This window comes from Asterias rubens, chromosome 6 (assembly GCF_902459465.1).
Source record: "Asterias rubens chromosome 6, eAstRub1.3, whole genome shotgun sequence".
Classification (NCBI taxonomy): domain Eukaryota; kingdom Metazoa; phylum Echinodermata; class Asteroidea; order Forcipulatida; family Asteriidae; genus Asterias; species Asterias rubens.
Window position 1 is genome coordinate 11008391 of NC_047067.1, and position 18185 is coordinate 11026575.

Genomic DNA, 18185 nt, shown 5'->3' on the forward strand with positions numbered 1-18185 from the left:
CTGGTGCTTGAAAGGGAAGACGGCACCAGGACAGTTACTCCCCTATCTGTCTCTAACAACATTTTAAGGGGCACCAATGTTCCCCTTTAAAAGCACTGGACATGTTTGGTATTATCAAAGACCAGTATTCTCAATCCTAAGAATTAAATTGTACTTTAAAGTATTTGAATACCTACATTTTTTTACAAAATAACTGCATGTTTTTTTTCTTCAAACTATCACTGTCAGTTTGTAACTGTAGATCGTTTATATTTAGATTACTGCAGACTTCTCAAACGTATTAATCAATAGGATGTTGAACCGGCTCAACAAACTTTGGGCGAAGAAAAAAACGGCAAAGAAAACAAAGAAAAAAAGGAAAAAACAACTCACGAGGGAGGATTAGAGAAATAAATTAAGCCCAAAGGGTAGGCTTAACTTGAGGAAATAAAAAAGTACCTACACGTATAGGCTATGGTAGAAAGTTTCTCTTTCTTGGTTCTAGTCAAAGAGCTGGCTTAAGCGTACCGCTTTTGCCCAGCTACCCTGCTATGATCCAACCGTGTTTACCCCAGGGTGGGTCGAGACAAGGAAAGGGGCAAGGGGCAGGTTTAAGAACGGTGACAGGTGCATTTTAAAATTATAACGTTTAAATCCGCAGAAAGGAAAATGATATGATAAGAAGTAAGTTCAAATATCATTTAATTCTCTTCTACAAACTAATGATTTCCTGAGAATCATTTATCATTCGTTTCATTAGGCATTGGTTCAGAATGGGTGCAGGCCTGGAATTACATGGAGGCCAAGGAGCCAATTGGCCCCTTGTTGGCCCTCGTCTTGGTGCCTCTTCAAAGAGGGGGTTTTAAAACACTGGTGTTTCTGTTTTATTGTCAAGACTACACTTTTAATTAATGTAATAATTTGCCACCTGATCACATCACAAAGACGAAAACACGTTTTTTGTTCCAAATTTGCTATATATTAGCTACGAGACGGCACAAAGATTGTGACTTTGTGAGATGTGGTATGTAAACGCTACAACTGTTTACAAGCAAGAGGACACTATCCAAGTTCATCATTGTTCGTATGCAGGTACAATGCTGTCATGGTTAGATAAACCATAGAAGTGAAGAAGTACACCTAAGTAGTGGTATTATAATACACAACAAATCATTATTTGGGGTTGAATAAAGAAAAGTTTACTAAATATGATCAGAGCAATCTTTGAACCAAATACTGCTCAACTAGTCAATTTGCACAACTCCAAATCAATTAAAATTTACCCAGCCAGTTAATGATTTGATATAATACAAAATATACGTATTACAAGTTTCCCAAACGTATACCATACACCACTCCACAGAAAACTCTGGGCAGGGCTAGCTAGTAGTAAATTACAGGCCTCAGTGAACGATGACTACAGTACATATCAATCATGTCTACAGTACAACAATAATCAATACAGCAGGTCTAGAGCCCTACCCGCTGCTCGGCGCCACTTCGGCTTGCAAGGACACCCAAATGGCCCTGAACATCAGCAGCAGGAAAAGGCCAACTCGGCTAATGACTCAAATCAAATTCTTTGGAAACAAATAAACCTTGAGATAGCTGAATTAGTTTCTGGGACACCATTCCAATGTAGCAAATTATGTGTACCATAGACAAATTGCACGTACACATGCACAGTCAAGATAGTAGGATCGAACTTGATTCGTAAAAATGAGTTCACAATTAAAATAAACTTGCAAAAAAAACACAGAGATTTTTATGTTGAGCATATCCCAAGCTGTGAGCCGATAAGAAAACTGAGAAGAACGTTTTTAAGAAAGTCAACAAATATTAACTCTCAAACATAGATGTCGAAACCCTTTATACATACTTTAGTTTGTGTTTGTTTTCTGCGCAGGTTAATGCAAGGTGCGTGAAAACCCAACTTCAATTTTTTTTTTAATAAACCACCAGGTCCCAATTTTAATGGAAATGCTCCAAGCACAATTGTTATACCTCGATAACAATTGTCAAACCTAATTGGTCCAGAACCAATCACTTGATCCGATACAAAAACGCATGTACCATGGCTAGCCATGGTACATGTGTTTTTAATGGTTGATTTCCAGCGCTTAGTACATAACAGCCATGGGTTCGAGGGAACAGTGAAGAATTGTTTCCTATTTGAACAACTGTTGGTCTGATAGTTAAAGGTAGTGGACACTATTGGTAATTACTCAAAATAATCATTAGCATAAAACCTTTCTTGGTGACGAGTAATGGGAAGAGGTTGATGGTATAAAACATTGTGAGAAACAGCTCCCTCTGAAGTGCCATAGTTTTCGAGAAAGAAGTAATTTTCCATGAATTTGATTTTGAGACCTCAAATTTAGAATTTGAGGTCTCAAAATCAACCATCTAAAAAGCACACAACTTCGTGTGACAAGGGTGTTTTTTTCTTTCATTATTATCTCGCAAGTTCGATGACCGATTGAGCTCAAATTTTCACAGATTTGTTATTTTATGCATATGTTCAGATACACCAACTGTGAAGGCTAGTCTTTGACAATTACCAATAGTGTCCACTGCCTTTAAAAACTACGCATATTCCGTTTGTAATAATGTTTGAAGATGACAACAGAACTTCGAGAAGAGGACTAGGATACCAAAACAATTCTTGCACGCTGTTACAGGGGTCCATGTCACTGAATTCTTGTGGATAATATCAGAAATGCAATGTAATTTTTGTAGGACACGGTATTTTATGTCTGCATGTACTATCTATCTACCTGTAAGTTTAGAGCCCTTCTTTAAGAAAAAAAACCTTTCAAACAGAGAGCATTGACACAAAACATGTTTCTTAATTAAGTCTGAATGTTAGCGCCATTCATGCCTTTTCATTCCTAGGGGGTCTAGCAATCTATTGGATCATGGTCAGTGTAGGTAAACAAAGGGAATTAAATTAACACCACAGACATAGTATACAAGTTAATCTAATTTCGGCTACGAGTAATGACTAAAGAAAAGTTTGTTGTTTCACTGTGATCTTGTGATCTTTAAATACAAGTTTGCCACAAGACAAATTCTCGCTGACTAGTGACATGGCATTTTTCAATGTGATTCATTGGGGAAAAAGTCAGGTGCATGCCGAGTTGGTGTTAATCGAATAACTAAAGGTCTTTCAAATTGGCAAGGTGAAGTTCACTACAGAGAAAAGGGTAGATCAGTGAGACGTGTTCTCTGTGTGCATGTGGGTGTATAGATCAGGGTTTCTCCCCAGGATTTGTTAAAACTGTGGGGCAGTCTGAATGCGGCTTAATCCTTTTGACCTTGAAAGTAAATCAGATGGAGATTAATTACTTTAACAATTTGTTTGTGTTGGTCTGCTTAGTAAAGTAATTATGAGAGTATCATTTGATATTTTTTGATATTTGATGTTGACAACCCTTTGACAGTGTCAGACATGTACAGATGTCAGAGACAAAAATCCTCGTTCATGCCTTTCTCAATCTCACACATGAATTTAACCAGAATTTACCCAAGTTTGGTCAGATTTTCATCATTGTCAATCTTCAAAAGTACAACTTATTAAAGTTAATTAAGACAAGTTGAAGTTGATTCCATATGGCACTTTTTTTTATGAATGCCTACAATTTAAATATTGTGATACTCTGAGCACAAGGATTCAGAAACCGATTTACCTTTAGAAAATTAACTGCAATTTATGTGTTTATTCTTTATCGAACAACCACAGCCAGAAAATCTTGACAAGTGAATGGCGCCCACCATGTGATGACTGCAATTTTTCTGGGGTGTCTAACCATATGTCTACAAGGGGTCACTTCTTTTAGTTTTTCGGACAGAATGTTTATTTTCCATTTTTATATCATCGCAACTGCAAAGACTTCAGCAACACGCCAAATCAGCGACATCGCAACAGCTTTGGATTTATGGTTTAAGTGTGATACAATAATGGCAAACAAGGACTTTGGTAGAATTGGCACTGCTGGAATTTACACAGCGGCTAAGGAGGCCATGTGTTTTTAGGGAATCAAAAGGACTACCACTTTGGCACTTGGACTGTAGTACGTATGAACCAGATTAAGTTTAGTACTATTATTAGGAGTGTTAAGTGGGGCTCCGCTAGATTGGTGCCTAAGGATATAATATAATTCCTATAATTTCTATCTACTTTCTCTTTAAATAAAGATGGCTGTTTTGTTTTTCAAAATTAGGCAATTTATCTGTGACAAGAAGAACTTGAAGAATCATGCTGGTGAAAAAGAAGGGTTGAAATTTGAATAAAATAACCCCTGATAGTAGCGAGTCCACCGATCCGCCCCTTTTGGGTATTTGTATCTGTCACACGTAAAAAAGGGCAAACTTCATCGATGAAAAAGTGCTACATATACGGCACTTTAGTTGCTCCAAATTACCTTATGTTGTTCAGGATCATGACTTGTGATCATTTATTGTTTTGTTTTTCAACTTACGTGCACTTAAGATGAGAAAATTTGCGATTAACTTTCACCTTTCAGACAACCACCGCTAACGCGGGCGCATCCATTTTGTATTTTTTTCACGCGACGATGTGTTCTCGTTTGCGCCTTAATATCTCGTGAGAGGATGGTGACACAATATTTATATTTCACACACATGTTGTAGAGAAATAAGCGTTCCCGATCGTGAGAAAGTTGTAAACATTTAGGCTTTCAAAAGGTAAGAAAATTTGCCTCAAACTTTGTATTGTTTGTAAAATTTGTTCCAGATTGGTGTCAGGTTCATTTCATTTCGTTGGTTTCTGAAAATCTAAAACCAAATAAAGTCCAATAGGGGTATCATCATATGTGTTAGGGTCACCGCTACAAAATGAATCCATAAGCTTTGTTGTAAACGCTGGCGCATTTTAGCGCAAGCCCATCTTTTGGAGGCAGGTTCAGACTCCATTTTTATCATTTTGAGTTTTCCATTTTCTGTTTGTCGTCAAGCCGCCGTCAACACAACCACTACGCAGATGGCAGTATTTGATTAGTCTTGGCAGAAGACGTCAGTGAGCAAATTACAGGAAGCGATGTACATAAGTGTCGGTTTATAGTCGGTCGCGCAATGGAAATCTTGACGCGCAATCATAAAAAGACACAGTTTTTAGGCCTCAGTCTTAGGATCGCGCGCAAGAATTCTCTCGCGCGACCATCGCGCGACCGACTATATGATTAACACAACCTCGTCCCCAGGAAGTGTCGAGGAGCGGTTGCAAGAAGGGTGCTTGTCAAGATGGTTTAAAAAGTAAACTTGGGGACGAGGTTGATATTCACGGTAACGATCATTAACGTCTTGAGCTAAGACTATTCCATGTGCAGGAAAGCGCCCTCTGTTGTCCATCCTGTGCAAGCTAAGTGAAAAGCAAGATGTCGACCGACGGCTTTTCTGATTGAGATTTTTCGCAAGGGAAAAACTCAATTACAGAACTGAAATGTAACCTCAAACTTATGAAAATTCTCTGTAGCAAATATTTTCAGTTCTCTGCCTCTTTTGTGGATTTTAAATTAATATTGGAGGAGTAAACGGCAAGTTGACAGTAAGAGCTTAGTTGACAGCACCAAGCGAATTGACGGCAGGTTGACGGCAAGTATTACAGCCCCTCCATTTTGAACTGCGTGTTAGCGATTACGCCATGGTTACATGGTTAAACTTTAAGATTAAATTTTGTTGCTTGTCCCACAGAACATCCTCAATGGAGAAACAGTTATTAAACTTGAAGCACATCGTCAATTATTATTTTTTTTATTTTTTTTATAGTGTTTTATAATTGTTTTATTATCAAGGGAACAACAAAGGACACAAAACAAACAAAATTATTTAAAAGTGACATCAGATTAACACTCATGACTCATGTTTAAAATTTATTTATTTATTTATTTTGAAACTTATCGTTATAGAATGCAAAGTAAAAAGACTACGAGCCTTTATTGGAGACTATGTGACTGCATGCTGCATGCGTTGTATATTGTGATCGCTGAGTGGTAGGTCTGTGTTTTGCGGGACTTTCTAGTGATTTTTTTTAAATTATTATCTCAACCATTTTCAACCGTAAAGGTAGTCCGCGCGCCCGTCGGACAACTTGATTGACACTTCTACGTCAATGCATCGGCAAATGACACCTTAATGTCGGCGAGTCACGCAACTCACAAAGGCTCTGTGTCATTTTGAGACGGCCAATCATAGCCAATCACGAATCGAGAATTGTGGTGAGCGTTCACCAATTGGCCAAGCCAGCGGTAGCGGCGATCATACTTTGTTGTAAAACAAGTTAGGGGGATCAGACAAAAACAGGTTGAAATGTAACCCTATTAAACTGTCAGTCTATGGTATATATATTTCTACCTCCATGAGTATACCAAGTGCTGTTTTTAGGCTTCCATCTTGCGCGCGGGAAATACTCGATATATCGAGTATACTCGATATTAAATTTTCGATATATCGGTTATGGGAAAAAACCGACATCGACGGACGTTACCGTGCCCCCTTTTTATAGATTTTTAATGTAAATTTATGGCGCGAAAATGAGTTGACGGCGAGTTGACGGCAAGTCGGCGAGTTGACGGCAAGTAGTAGGACCGTGTATGTGCGCTAAAAAAAATTGATTCAAATATATGACAGACACCTTCCCCCCAAAAAGCAACGTTTAAACGAGCATAACTTTGTGAATAATGAACTTATGGCAATAATTTGTTTACTATCAAATTACTCATTCATGGGACAAGCTTTCCATTGATATCAATTTTGTGTAGGTGCTCTGGAAAAACCTCAAAATTGCCGGACTCCCTACTGATACTGTGATAGTGATAACAATTTACAACAAAACAAAAGACAACAAATTTTAAAGTCAATGTAGCAGGGGAAGGAAATACAGCTGGAGCTTAATGTAAACCCTGTCGAGGACAGTGGGAAAGGGGGATTTAAAAACGATCCTCGAAAATGGCAGCACGTCTTTGCTGGACCATTTTGAGAGAGTAGTCACTGCCTCACTTACTGTGTGTATTCATGGAGGTAGGTGTATTGAATGAACACTCAAGTGCGGCGACACTGTGACAACAACGTGTACAAACATATGGGGATTTTACGTGAAAACACAACACAAGAGAAGCATCCTAATAATTCATAAAACAACAACTAATTCACACACAAAAACCATACAAATTGGCGATTCTAAGTCCCACTCGACTATCAAACAATCAAGAAGAGATTTATCCGGATAACTTACCGTAAACGGTGATTCCCACGGCTAAAATCAGAAGCAGACATCCCAGTCTGAGTGTCGCCATTTCTGCATTTCTGGCCTCGCTTTCATTTATGAGAGGCTGTTGAGGTCACAGTGGACTTACTCCCTCTGTATTTGACAGCGCTCGCCGCCACATACACTCGGATAAATCCCTCAGAACCCGATGATACTTAAAACATAACGGTAGGTAACCGTCCAAACAAAATGAGTGAATTTCTTTGCAACAAAATCATTAATATCAGCACCATAAATGATGAAGATATCATCAGAAAGTTATAATCAAGAGAAAACAATCATAGAAATAGACAGCGCCCTCTGTGGCTTCTTGTCACCGAAACTTTATACACAAGGTGATTTTGCGTAGCTGTTACTTTCAAACACTTGCAGAACAGGTGTTGCAAGAACTTAAGATTAATTACCGAAAACACGGAATATGACATAGCTGTTGCAGAATTAATTAAGGGTGGGATAAGACAGAAAAATATATGAGTCACAGCTGTACTGACAAACAAAACAAAGTGGACAAATTTGGGGTTCAATATTAGCAGAGCTTGTAAAGTTGTTGAACATGCGTGTGATGTGGGACCATGGGCTGCATGAATGATGGGTGGGATGGTTGCGGGGGGGGGGGGGGGGTGCGGGGGGTGCGGATGCAGGAAAGATTTTGGATCTCAACAGTTCTATTAGCAACTTCCCCTCCCATTTCCACCATCCTGTAGGCGATGAATAGCACCGAATCGTAAGCAGTTATGAACCTTTATTTTACTTTCTAGTGCAAAAGTTCACACACTCCAGTGTTGCTTTGTAATAAAACAACAAACGGCGTAAGTCGTTTGTTCTGGCATTGCCATCCTTGAAAATTTTCCTGATTTTGTTGTTGTTGTTGTTGTTGTTGTTGTTGTTGTTGTTGTTACGTTACTTTGGACCATGTTGGGACGAGTAATGGAGAGCTGTTGATATCCAGTATGAAACATTGTGTCACGAGAAAGAGGTAATTTCTCACTTCACTCAAAATACTTTAGGCCTGAACTCCCTTTTTAGGCATCTGAAAGCACACAATAATGTGTGCAAAAGGTTGTTTTTCTTTCATTGTTTACGTGAATTGCAAATTCAATGACCACAATTTTCACAGATTTCACAGATTTGTTATTTTACGCTTTTGTTGGGATAGGTACACCAACTGATAATACAGGTCTTTGACAATACCAAAGGTGTCCTATGCCTTTAATCCGAGTCATATTATTATAGTTACACCATGCAAGCTTTTGTGTGATCACTGTAACTTTCTATACTTATTATACGCACCAAAAACATGACAAACACAAAAATGAGCTTCGTTGTTGCTTTTCGACTCCAAAAAAATATCAGCAACTAAAGTTAGAGGGTGACGTAACTTTCAATAGCCACCCCGAAAAAATGGCTCTAGAACCACGCCTGGTTGTGCTCACCATACAACTTTTTTTAATTTACACTTTACAGTTTCCTAAAACCCGCTTTTTATTTCTTTTACTTCAGCCTAAACCCGTCTATAGTCCGTGGATTAATGAAACTTGAAGAAGAACAAAAAACCCGCACAGAAGTATACAACAATAATCATTATTGCCCTCCCCATCTTGTCCTGTGTGACTCCACCCCTAGGCTATAAAGGCCGCTGCCACTATCTGGGCCCAAACATGGCTCTGCTTACCGTAAGCACAGAATCGGCGCTTAATTACGGAAGCAGGGAATTATGTGCTTACGGCAAGCGTATTTCACGGGTTAGCGGCGAATTTGCGCTTCTGCGCGTGCGTACATGTACTCCACGTTACTAGGCATTATACGCTTACTAGGCTAGCGCAGAAATTCGGCGCTTGGGGAATCGTGATCGTAAGCGCAGAATTCGGCGGTAAGCAGAGCCATGAAATTGGGCCCTGGTGGTTGCGCTCACTAGCCAACCATTTTTACTTTATGGTTTCCTAAAATCTGCCTTTTTTATGAAATTGTTTGTTCTTTTTTCGGCCTAAATCCGTAGATAAATTCATGAAATTCGAAGAAAACAAAACGCACCGAGGTACAACAATAACGATTATGGCCCTCCTCTATCTTGTCCAGTGTAACTCCACCCCCAGGCTAATGCCCTGCCACCGAACCTGGAACTTAATATTATTTCCTCAGATGCCATTGGCCTATCATCAGCTTGGGGCACCATCTTCGCGCGGTGCCATGGAAGCGAGCCGCCCGTCGGGGGATGGGACGAAGAAGGCCCTTTCCGTATAATTATTATTGTCACAAAGTCTCCGGAATAATTTTGTCCACTGAGTTAAAGATCTCGGGCAATCTGTGGACGACAGCGAGAAATGTCATCATTTTTTCTTCAGACAATTTTATAATTATTTTGTCTCCTGCTAATGAATAGAAGTCTGTGGACGGTAGCCTTTTTTTAATTAGCGAAGCGAATTACTTAATTTATAAGATGTCTCATCAGTTCTTTTTGAAAAAAAAATGTGGTTGATGTTGTTAAAGGTGTGAAGGAAATGTGGCTCGGGTTTGATGTTTGTGGGCCAACATACGGAACAGTGTCCTGAACTTCTGCTTGCAGTAACTTCATTCTTTTAATGTAAAGTATATGCCTTATAAGTTGTTATTTTTCAGTTTCAAAGATAGGGGCCTACAGCATTAATACATTAGATAATACTTAATTATATCAGGTATCACACAGGATTCGTATACAAATGACAAATAGTTGTAAACAGTGCTCTTGTTTTGTAATGACAATTTTGGCTTTATCCGTTGTGTGAACCAGGAGAACAAAAAGTGAAAAACCATACACAATTTTCAGCATATAATATCTAAACATTAAAGGCACTGAACATGATATTGATAATTGTAAAATACCAGTCTTCTCACTTGGTGTATTTCAACAATTCATACAAAATAACAAACCTGCAAATTGAACTCAAGTGGTCGTCAAAGTTGCGAGAGACTAATGGAAGAAAAACACCCTTCAAGTTGTGTGCTTTCAGATGCTTAAATTCGAGACCTCAGCTGCATGGTCTCGAATTCATTTCAAATATTTTAGTGAGAAATTACTTCTTTCTCAAAAACTATACGCTACTTCAGGGGTAGCCGTTTCTCACAATGTTTTATGCTATTAACATCTCTCCATTGCTTGTTATCAAGTAAGTTTTTATGCTAACGCGTATTTTGAGTAAATACTGATAGTGTCCATTGCCTTTTATCATGTTAAAACGACCGAAACCAGCGTTGGATTTTTTAAAAAGGATTTCAGATTTTCTTCATATCAGGTTTCACCAAAATATAGTGCATGTGAACTTCATGATTTCAGACTATAAAATATTGATGACGGTTTACGTTTGGCCTACTAAAGCTTTCTCAGCTTTGAAATGCATTCCACATCATGATTCACCTATTACAACAACACGACAGTTTTATACTAAAAATTCCAACCTTTACATTTTAAACACGTCTTTTTTCTTATTTAATCTGGGTCGCGAAATCGAAGCCTACTACCAAAAAAGCTGTGTCCCCTTTTTTGTGCCGTCTGTGAATGCATGATTCATACAACCTGCTCGCCCAGCAAACTTTTGCCGCCAAAATAATTTGCAGACCTTTCCACACGACCAGCTTTTTGTTTAACCCACATCATTTGCATTGCAGATGATGTGGAGGTATAGAATGAAACTGCAATAATATCACTGAGAAGGATCCCAGACTACATTGCCTCGCCTTAAGGATGTTTATACTGCATATGTTGAACTGATACCCAATAACTTGGATCGATTAATGTCTAGGCCAAACAAAACACAACTATGACCATACGGTGCAGGAAGATGTTGTCCGGTTGTGGAATTCTAAATCGGCAAGCCAAAACTAAAATGAGTTTTTTTTCTGATCAGCCATGGTGGGTACAAACGTTAACAAAAAATGCAATTAAAACATGAATACGAGGGACTTGTATTTAGCGATCAATATGGCGACCAAGATACCCTAACACCTCAGGCCGATGAGTAAAATTTAATTGAATTTGTATACTTTATAGAGTTCATTTGGTCTTAGCCAGGGCTAAGATTGTTTTGTGAGGCCGGAAGATCAGTTTGAGTTTGTAACTCCTGCAAGGAATTGTTTTATTGAGACGCCAGCCAGTGTCTTCGGTCAGCTGTGAACGATCATCAGTTGTCCGACAGAAGATGTGGAGAATAATGTGCCCCTTATTAAAATTGCACTAGATTTAAACAAGTTTTGATAACATCAAGTTAGTTGGTTCTACTTCCATGGTTGTACAACATTAAAGTTAGTAATGGCCTGACGTTTCTACCCTCCAGAAGTTTTTCTCGATTTAGCCTTGTTGGTATAAGCAGTTTGCAACAGCTATATCTATTTTCACATTTTAGAAATGTAGAAAACAGAGAATCTAAACTATAGGCACCTATACAATTTAAAAAAACAAACATTTTTTGTATGCCAATGTTGAAAACACTCAAGTTCAGTTTGCCAGCCTCATGCTGAGCCTGGCAAACTTTTATCCATGAAAAATTATATCGTTATACGGTGACTGCTTTATATTCACACACCCCTATATATGTCCCGAAACCCCTATTCCGACACCCTATGTTCCGACACCACTGTTCTGACACCCCTAATGTTCCGACACCACTGTTCTGACACCCCTATGTTTCGACACCATGTTCTGACACCCCTATGTTCCGACAACCCTTCATGATTTACACCCAACGGTTTGGTTAGGGTTTGGGAAAACATACAAGGGGTGTTGGAACAGTAACCCATCATCCATTGCAATGAAATTTGACAGTTATAAAGCTGTGTTCGTCAGTAAAAGATGGTGGCAAATCTAGATGGAGTGGTATAGGACGAATGTGTCAAAACAAGTTTGTCTGATGGAGTTATAGTCAACGAAATGGCCGGCTTGTTCAAAACGAGAGGGCGCAAAACAAGTCCGTGCCAATTGGTGGAAAGTTAATTCAATTCTGTGGAGAGGCAAGTACGGGGTCATGGCTTCCATGCTAAGTTCAAGTGTTTACCCCTCTTGTTCGGTTAATAGGCTACATGTGCCTGTATGTAATATACTCCATATCCTTAATAATCAACCTCTTCGGATACTTATACAATGTCATTTACAGCCCCTTCAGACAAAGATGTTCCCCCGTGGCCAAAAACACACCAGATATCTCGGTAGCCCTATGGACTAAAGTAACGCAATATCGCCGCTGCAATACAAATCATACACGAACTGTAATATCTGCTAGGCAAGCGATACGCACTGTCGCCCCGGGGACCAAAGATCCACAATTTCAACCATTCCTGTAGGGATTAATTAATGTTTTGAAATGAAGGTGAACAACTCGATCACTCTATTTATATATTCTGCTGCTTTACTGCGTGTGTCAATGGGAACAATATACTCGTGAGGGCGATGGGGTTGTGTCTAATAAGGCACGGAATTAAAGGGGTGATATTGATGAAGCAAGGTTTCGGACAATTTTTATTATAGGTAGGTCCCTATACAATGCCAACCACTTTGGACATTAAGAGCGAAAGTGTTCTGAAAGTATTTGTAATGAAACATGTTTAAGTAGTATTGGGGGAGGTTTGCAGTGATAAGTACTCTTTTGAGTTCTGTTCACTTGGTTCTCAAACGAACCGGTATGGTTGACAATTCTGAACGTTTCGATCAGTATGCTCTGATCGTCGTCTGACCGTCTTCAGAAGAATGCTGGACTCTGTTGCTATAATGGTTCTGGTACTGCCGTGGAGATTATGGTATTTTAGGCTTTGATATAGAAAAAAAGAGTGTTTGCTTCACTCAAAAGGAAATTGGAATATCCAGATGCCAATTTGTTTACCTTCCATTAAAACCTTGTTTTATCAAAATTACCTTTCTGTGTTTTAAGATGAACTGTTTACTCGTTGGATGTGAAGAGTCTTCACGTATGCTTTGGAAGTTAATAATTCACCGCAAAGTCACGGTGTGGTAGTTGTGCGTCCAGCCATTGCTAATTTCTTTCTCCATGATATAGGGGCGTATCTACCCGTGATAATCGGGTTGTTTGACAAATTCAATTTGCGTGCGCAAAAAAGGAGGACACTTTTGCATAGTTCAAACAATTGGAGAACAAAGAATACGTCCTTGGTCTAGAATGCACGCTCACCAACCTGGGCCCAATTTCTTAGAGCCGCTTCAGAAGAAAATATTGCTTATAATAGGCATAACAACTCTCTTATAATAAGCAACAATATATCAGGATACCACAACAGTGTGTGTTAGCACTGTATACTCAGTACTTTCCCCGAGTACGAGTGCTGTGAAAAAGTATAACTCGGGTGGGATTCGAACCGACAACCCTTGCAATTCCAGAGCAGTGTCTTACCAACTAGACTACCGAGGTTGCCGGGTAGCTAGAAGCAGTTCGAATCCTATGTTTTAGCAGCGGTACCGCAACGATGTATTTCAGTCCATTTCTCAATCATATTTCACTGGGTTGTTTATTGTGTATCTTGATAAAAGCATGAACAATTTGCGTATACATGTACAGTGGATATATGCCAACTTGGACCAACACTGTGTATGGAATATGATTTATCAATCTTGGTGGTCTAGTTGGTAAGACACTGCTCTAGAATTACAAGGGTCATGGGTTTGAATCCCACCCGAGTAACATGCCTGTGATTTGTTTTCACAGGACTCGTGAAAGTACATAGTTTACAGTGCTAACACACATCGGTGTATTAAGGGTAAAACAAGAATAATACACTTATTCCCCAAATTAATACATGTTAGGTTTAACTTGTTCATAAAATAAGCTGCGCAATACACCCAGTCTGTAAATAGAATACATTAATGTACAAACAGACTCACAACAAAGGAAAAGAAAAGTCAAATTATAGGATCTTTATTTCATATAAGACACTTCTAGTTTTTTTAAAACATGTATTTATGATAATATTGCTTTATCAATATTAAATACCACACACTTTAATAATAAGGCCAAGTTAAAAAAAAACCTGTTGATCGTCCGGGTTTTTCCAAAAAGAGGACGAGGTCCTTTTTTTATTTTTTTTATATTCCTTTCAAAAGGTGGCCGCCAAGCATTTTAAAATCAATCTGGCCACCAATTCTTCAGTTTAAAGTCACCAATTACAAGTTCTTAAAAGGATGTTTAATGAGAAATGCACAGACAATTTTATATTTTTGAAAAACAATTGTAAAATTAAAATAAAAAAATAAAAAAAGGATGCGACCTCAAAAATATTTGACGCAGAGGACGATCAACTGGTATTTTTCTTTTATTTAGCCCAACTGTTTTTAACACACTGTATCCCATCGAAATAAGTCCAACGTCACACATGCATTCAAACTCTTGGTTAATTGTATACAAAAGTACAAGATTGGTGACCAATAACAAATGTTTTCATATAAAGTTCAACACTTAGAGCTCATAGATTGTCAAATAAGTATCACTCCACTAGACCAAAAAGTTTCAATCTACAATTTATTTAGAACTACTTGATTTTAATGCACAAACTCTTTGTTTATTTCATTAGACAGTGAAGTTAAAAACATGACTTCTAAATTGCACATGTATACTAGAATAAACACTAAAAATTCAGCCAGTACAAAAATAGAGCTCACAGTTAAAATATTGCATTTGCAAACCAAAAAACAAAGATGCAGCACCAACAAAAATCAAACACGATAACAAATAATAGCCCTGTACAAAGACAACAAAAACAAATAGAGAAAAATAGATCTTATAATGACAAGGTGTAACAAAACATTTCAGTTAGATAAATAATGTGAGTATAATTTTGATCAAGGAATGTTTTGTGGTAAAAAAAATATCTTCTCTCGTAATGACAAGTATAATACTAATCTTTTGCAAGTTACAAAGGAATGTTTAGCTGTAAAAAAAATATATATTTTGAGCTATATATATATATATATATAATTTGAGCTCAATTGGTCGTCGAAGTTGCGAGATAATACGAAAGAAAAAACACCCTTGTCACACACAGTTGTGGGCTTTCAGATGCTTGATTTCGAGACCTCCAAATCTAATTCTGAGGTCTCAAAATCAAATTCGTGGAAAATTACTTCTTTCTCAAAAAGTATGTCACTTCAGAGGGAGCCGTTTCCCACAATGTTTTATACTACCAACAGCTCTCCTTTACTCTTTAATAAGTAGGTTTTATGCTAATAATTATTTTGAGTAATTACAAATAGTGTCCAGTGCTTTTAAGTATACACATCCATCTAGGCACTTCAACAGTCAGAAGACGGTTATGACACAAAAATATTATCATAAGTAACAGGCCATGGAATTGTATCTGTATAAGGGCAAGGCCATTTTCATTTTGCTAAGGCCACATCCATTCGAAAATCCTAAAGTCAGAGAAAACCTTTTGAAGGGCACCAAGGCCAAGACCAGGGACAAAGGAGGACATGGCCTATGTTGCCTGCGCGTAATTCCAGTCCTGACATAACCATGGAAACACCCTTATAAAGAAATCCACTTACATCATCCAATAGTAAGAAAAATACAAAAGTATGAATCTAATACAAAAAGTAATTAAACAGGTATAAAGAAAGGCATGATTTTAAGTTGCCTGCATTTTCTTAAAGTCACCTGGAAGTGGTATTTTTTCAAAATAAAGCTTTTGTCACTAATATATGTGTTTTGATGAGTGGAATGTGAATAAACAGTTAACTAAGGTTTTAAAAAATCAGTTCTTATATTATTTACAAATTTAAGAGTAGACCCCGACCCGAGAGGGCGCTGTTCGTGACGTCAATCGAGGCAGACTTTGCCTGTAATGCATAGAGTAAACACAATTGCAAAGTACATGTACGGACCAAATTGTGAGTTTGTACATTTCAACAACAAAAAAATTTGTTTTTTTCCGGCAATGCCGACCAGGTGTATTGCTGCTGAATGCAGAAACACTTTTTGAAATGTACCAACTCACGACTTGGACGTACATGTACTTTGCACGTGTGTTTACTATACGCATTGCAGGCAAAGTCTGCCTCGATTGACGTCACAAAAGGGCTAGGCGGAGTTAGCCCCCAAACAACTTTATATATTTTTTAAACATATAAATCGTGACAAACAATTACTAAAATAATTGTTTTATTGTTCGTAAGCATATACTCTTATGTTTGAAAGAAAAACAATTCTATTTCCAGGTGACTGGAATGTTTAGCAGGCACTCTTATACAAAAATACAGTAGATGATTTTTTTTTTACAAGGTCCTACTACATAATACAATACATTTATATCCTACCATCTTGATCATGCATCCACTTAAATATCAAGATTATGTTTTGAACAAAATTTACATCTCTTTTTCTGAATACAATGAAACAAAAATTGAATTGTTGAATACAGTTTCTGCTATGCTTTTCTTCACAGTTCAGGCACTCTGTTACATATTGCAATACATTGAAAAGCAATGAGTCCATTTCCGAACAAAAAAACAGAACTTTTGATCGTTGGCTGTGATGAAAATCATCCATTTGTCAAAAAGCTCAAATCAAATCCCCTAGTTTTTGCCTGAAGAGTAAGTATAGAATAAATACAGAACCCATTCAAGTCAAGGAGTCCTCCAAGCTTAATGGATTACATCTGCTTAAATCTAAAATCAATTCGCCTGTACCACATGGGTTCATGAAATAATACTCAACGGTTATCTGGTCAATTTGTACGATTGCGGTTTGCCCCAGGTATAAAAGATTATTTTTTTTAAAACCATTATTTCAATTTCAATTCTCCGAAGACCATTACAGGGTCCAATATCAATGAATATGAATAACTAAGGGGAGGTTGGGGGGACACATGCCCCCTTAGTTGCCACAACCCACAAAACCCGACTTGTAAAATATGCCTCCATACTTATCAGCTTTTATCTTATTTTAACTGTTTGCTGTTTTCTAGTATCAATGCCAAAATAAACAATAATAACAACAGAAACTAACAAAAAAATACCTTTGTGTTACTTGTCTTGAATCACATACATTTTGTTCACTTAGGCCCAACCTCGCTACCATGGGCAGCGCGCCGTATCACGCTAGCTCTGCGTACGTCTCTAACCCCTGGGAGGGAAACTTCGATCCGTGTCTTTGATTGGCTATCATATGCGCGCAAAATATGAAATGCTGTGCGTCTTCAAAAAGCTCTATCTGCCGAAACGTGTGTGCATAAAGATGTACGTATTCATCACGCAACACTGAACGATAATAATGAAAAGAAAAAAACACCCTTGTCACACGAAGTTGTGTTTTCAGATGCTTGCTTTTGAGACCTCAAAATCTAATTTTGAGGTCTCGAAATCGAATTCGTGAAAAATTACTTCTTTCTCGAAAACTACGTTACTTCAGAGGGAGCCGTTTGTCACAATGTTTTATACTATCAACCTGTCCCCAGATTTTATGCTAATAATAGTGTCCACTGCCTTTGAATACTTGACTTGCTTCAGCACATACAATCTAATACTATTCATCTTCAAACAAATATATACACACTTTATATACAGTCAAAATAATTTGGCTAAAACCTGTACCTGCTAAACTGCACACATCACATTTATGATAACCTGTGGGTATCCGTTGATTCAGGTTAGAAAAAATTGCTTTGGTAGCTACTATGGCTTTTGGCTTGTGCTGAAGCTAAAAGCTACAGCAATAGCCAAGGCCACTCATTTCAGATATTACCTGTATGGTAATAATATTAATATAAACATGCAGCTCAATATTTACAGTAGGTAAAAAATGTAACCATCGCTCTCATAAAATATATTTCTAAGCACAAGTGTCCATCATTGCATAACAAAAATTGTTGGCAGACAAAATTATATCCTCTCTGCAAACAATGTAACAAATACTCCAAGAACCGTACTATAGACTGTGCAAGTCTCGTGGGT